Source organism: Atta cephalotes (genome assembly GCF_000143395.1).
Source record: "Atta cephalotes unplaced genomic scaffold scaffold00005, whole genome shotgun sequence".
NCBI classification, from domain to species: Eukaryota; Metazoa; Arthropoda; class Insecta; order Hymenoptera; family Formicidae; genus Atta; species Atta cephalotes.
The window spans coordinates 570,860-576,549 of NW_012130069.1; positions in this window are offsets into that span (position 1 = coordinate 570,860).

Below are 5,690 nucleotides of genomic sequence, written 5' to 3' on the forward strand. Positions count from 1 at the left end.
ACGACGACACACACACACACACACACACACACACACACACACACACACACACACACACAGAGAGTTTAAGAAAGACTCATTTATTCTTTCTTCCATTCTATCTTTCTTTTCGATTGAAAAAAAATCACCAATATACTAAAAATAAAGGGAAAAAAGAAATTGAAAGAATGACAAGCGGGAAGAGAGATAGAGGAAAAAAATTGGGTGCATGGAAAGATCTGAACAGTAGAAAAAGATTACCACGCAATAAAAATTGGTATGATATTGAAGTTGACAAAACGAACGACGAAAATGCATTTAATTTAAGCCACTAGGTTAAAATATTACATATTTATATGAATAAAAAATTATATATTATTGATACAATACTTTCAAATATTAAATTTATATTAATTATTAAAAATTTGATTGTCATTAATTGATAGATAGGTTAAAATTAATTGCATAATTCAATGATTGCGTTGGTAAGAAAGAATTTAAATTTAAAGAACGGAAATTATTACTCATGAAAATTACGGATTCATATGATACAAAAAATTGACAGATGAAAAGTAATTCGACTGACAATAACAATTATTTATATTAATTAATATTAAAATGTATTATCAAAACTTATTATTATCCGTAAAAATTAAAAATTGTAATGGAAAGAGTAACTTACAGATAAAGAAGTAATTCAACCGATTTAATCGACAATAACAATTATATTAATTAATTTAATTATATTAATTAATATTAAAATTTATTATATCAAAACTTCAATAGACATTATTTTGTGATATCAAAAATGTCTACTAATCAATATTAATTAATATCAACCTCTATTTTGTTATTAACAAAATAAATAAAAATTGTGTGTATACATATGATTAATACTCAATTCCGATATTGTAATATATTGTTTAATGATCAATTTTAATATTAATTAATATTATAACCGATTATTGATCGTCAATCAATATAGTACTATTTACTTATTAACATCAATCAATATCAGTCAATAGTGGAACACTCGCGATTATATGTTGCCTGCTATTTCTGATAATTGTTAGATCTTTCCGGAGAAGTTTCATATGAGTTTTCTTTTATAAAGTTAACATCAAGGAGGTCTTTCGGCGCTGGATAAAATTTACAAAAGGAGTCCCTTAAGTAACGCTTGCTTGAGATTGAGGAAAAACAGAGGAGAGAGACCGAGAATAAAAATACAAATAATAATGAAAACAAAAAAATGGGTGTTATTTTTAGATGTCTGTTAGATTATCAGAAATCAGAAAACCTAAAGGATTAAAAAAAGCTTAAGCAGAAAAAGGAATAAAAAAGAAACCTACTATTAATACTACTACTATTATTACTACTACTATAACTATTACTACTATTGCTGCTATTACTACAACTACTACTACTATACTACTATTACAGTACTCGTAATAAGGATTTAAAGGACGTAGATAAAACTTAGTTGATGAGATTTTTAGCGGGATGCGAATTAGATTTAAATTTAATTTTTGATTAATCGAGTAAGATTTAACTCGACGATTTAATTAGGATTTAATCCCGATTAACATATTTTCGAGTTGAATATGAATTTAATTCTGATAACATATGAATTAAATTCGAATTTGATCTCGATTAATATCTCGAATTAAATTCCGGTTTTACTTCGGGATTATGAGAATTATATTTAAATTTAATTTTGATAAGATATCCTTTTGAGTGTCACTTGGGGACACCTTTTTCATCGTTCGACGTTTTGTCGCTTTATTTGTTTAGATGATTAAAGAAAAACGGAGAATACACACTAAAGAAACGAGTGTGACGTCAGATTTTTTTTTTATAAGTCTTGTAAGACCGAAATTGGCTAATCGTATTTCGAAGATCGTCCTCCTTTAAGGTTTTCTCCTGTTTTTGGATCTTTCAAAGAAAAAGTTATCAACAGTAAAAAACTCTGGAAGGTTTCATTATTTCTTAGCATCTTTAAAGTTGAGTATCCGAAGAGCTTATTTTCAGTCACTTACAATGATAAACTATTGATATCTCAACTTTTCCGAACGATGATTATATAATTGAGTGTTGATATATGTAATATCCTATATATCTAAAAAAAGCGATCATTAAAGAGGAATTAAAAAATTACATATATGTTAGAAAGAATTAAAAAAAGCTACCGGTGTATCAACAATTGGGCGCAATAGTTGTGCTCCGTATGTTGAAGCGATGTCTTTATAACAGAATGACGAATACAAAGTTAGAAACTACTTAAAAGAGAGTGAGGTGTGAAGACAGGAAAATAAAGCAAGAAAAAGCGAAAGGAAGGACGAGAGAATGGGATGAGAAATGCGAATTTTGCGTGGCAAGACTCCTTCAGATGAAAAGTGCGGTCCTTTTCTCGGTCGTTGTTGAGCCACGCGAGTCTTACGCGAGAAGATGAGGGTTCTCACCCAATCTCTCATCCTCTCTATGTATTACAATATACAATATAAAATAACAGGAGGATGATCTTCGAGCAAATAGGGGCGCTAAAGAGAGAAAGTAGAGAAGAAGGATAATAGTAAGAGAATGATAATAATAATGGAGGGTGATAAATGAAAAGAAGTGATAATAATGGCGAATGTTTCCTCGCCAATGCGAGAAACTCGATGTTGCAAAGTCTCGTCAATTTTTGCGTAGCAACTTCTGATTTTCGAGATTCAGAGGGATTTTAGACTTTGATAATAGGAAGATCCAGCGAAGGATTTCCAGCGAAGAGGAAAATATTTAAAGAACGAAGATATAGGAGAGCTTTATCATCTTTGTATACAAACTAATGACATACTTCCTCACAAAGTTTGAATTTCCAGGATCCAGGATTCTTTTTTAAATAGGATTAAGAAATTCTATGATCTTACAATGAAAACTAAAGATTCTTGGATCTAATTCATGTCTCGGCAATTCATGACACGGCTTGAGAAACTTGACGATCCAAATAACCTGGAAAAAAATCTTTAAAGGTTTTAATTTCTTTTTGGAATCTTCAAGAATCCAAAAGCCTAAATATAGAATAGAAAGATAAGAGAATTTGTCGGGGATCTAGAGAAATTGTGATCCATAGATTAGCCTATAAAGAAATTCTCAAAGCTTCAAGATAGTTTCTCAAGGATCCGAAATATGGATTCTGAGTAGAAAGAATATTGTAATACTCCAAGCAGTAGTCCGAAAGAATTAAGAATATAGAAGCCATGGATTTAGAGTACAAACAGATGGAGATATCTCAGGACTCGGAGATCCAAGGCCTTCCAGTTATACGCAAAAATCGGCGAGCATATTGTTAATATACACGATCCAAAACAGAGAAGTAAATAAATCGACGACGAAATTACTTTAATAAGCAAACTAGCAACAAAGCAAAAGTTAAAAAAGTAACTAAAAAAAGAGACGAATTGTAATAAGTAGAATGAAGTGAAATAACTGAAGTAACTGTGGTTTGGGCTAATTATATACTCGTCGGTTATTTTCCTTAGCTCGGATTAATGACAATTTAACAGTGTCATGACGTCCAGTGATACTTGTCGAGTGCTTGTTTAAAAATCTAACGTTTGCGTCTCAAAATGTCCATCAGTTCGAAGTAAGGTAAAGTGGGATGATTGTGTAATCGATGTCGAGAATAATTAAAATATTTTTTATTTTTTGTATATATTTTTTGACAAAAAGATCACTCAAGCGGAAGATTTGTCTATTTCTTTCAAATCATAAAAAAATTATGAGATAACAATTATGAGATAACAAAGTGAAGATAATAAATTAAAGGATACTTAAATATTAAGAAGGTCAATCGCATATTTTAAATCAGTAGATACACATCTATCACTTTCTAACTTACCGTAAACTTTAATCAAATTCAAGTAATTTAATTTAATTTAATTTAATTTTTTTTAAGTCTTATTATAAGAAAAGAAAATTCTGAATATTCGAGAAAGATACACAGCCCATTTCATCTTACACGAATCGTGAATAATCAGAATCAATTGAAAGAATGAATGAGAGAATGAAAGTGAGAGAGAGGCGTAGAGATACAAAGAGAGAGATTGAAAGAAACAGATGATATAACGTTATAAAGTACTATTTAAACGAATGAATGTGTGAATGTATATGAGATATATTTAAGACCCGCGAAAAAGAAAGAGAAAGGCATTTCGCATTTTATGAAAACATTGGAAGAGACGAAGTAAAACGAAGTAAAATCAAGTGCAACACAATGGTCGCAATAAATGAAGTTAAAAATGAGACGAATATTGAGAGCGATGCAAAATGTTTGCATTCTGATCACTAGTTTGACATTATAAAATTCAAACGATAAAAATAAAATGAAACGAGAGAAAAGAGAAGAGAATCCATTAGACGAATGCTTGAACATCTTGCATCGCGATTAAAATCGATTGTGTGAGTTTTGCGCAATGATTCCGAAATGAGAAAGTCCGGTTGGCAATTTAAAGATTGAAGATTGAGATTAGGAAAGCATTTCTGTCAATTCGTCGATACTGTCGCGATATTCGATGATCGATAGTAATTAATGCTTAGATATGGATGCGTGCGAAGGATTAGATTGAATCTTGCGCGATTTATTACAGTTAAAATACTGATTGGTTGATTGTCGTTAAACGAGATGAGACGACTGTTGAAGAAGAAGAAGAAAAGGAAGGGCAACCATCACTTATTATATATTATTGTACATATTTACCTGTAATTGCTATTCGTATCGCAGAGGTTTCTGTTCTCTCAAGATCATTTTCTCGATAATCCAGCGAAAAAAATGACAAAAAAATGTGAATAAAGTTAGATTTGTGTATTACTGATCCAGTCCTTCTTATCGTATTATAGAATAAGGAAAAAATTGTAATCGATAACAAGAGACTTCGTTAAGAGCAGAAAAGAGTTTATTCAGTTATCACATAAAATGTGATAATGGAAAATGGAAAATTCGAACTTTATAAAATTCTTTTAATATGAACGCATTAATTTAGAATATATCAAACTATTTATTTATAAAATTAGGTATTTATTAAGAGATTTTTTTTTAGAGATATAAAGAAACTTAAAAGTTAGAGAATATTTATTTATAAATTCCCATCGGAAATATTCGAGTGGTGTAATTCTTTTGTAAAAGAATGCTTTATTTGCAAAACATTTTCGATTAAGATATAGTAATTTTTACGTTTGTATTATATTACATTGCATTATTGAAAGTTCCTTTATTTCCATTTAATTCCATTTAATATAATCATTAATCATATAATATTATTGACAATCATAGTGTATGTTGTATATAGAAAGATAAATTGCAATAGAATAAAAAAAGTCAATGAAAAATTAAATAAGAATAGAACATACAAATAATTATCACAATACAATTATTGGTAAGATAATCTAAAATTCTAAAATTTAGATTAAATAAACGTGAAAGTAATGCTTTATTTTACAAAAAAATATGAATAACTTAAACAAACCTCATCAACTGTTTCCGAAACAATTGTTTATGCATGAAGAAGAACGTGAGATTTAAAATGAGGTTACCATTCAGTCATCAAGATAGGAATGATTTCAAATATCAGGTAAGGTTAATATTAATTCTCTAATTAATATTGTTCAATCGTAAAAATAACTGAAATAATAACATTGAAAAAAAAAGATGAATATTCTATAGAACAAATTTATTT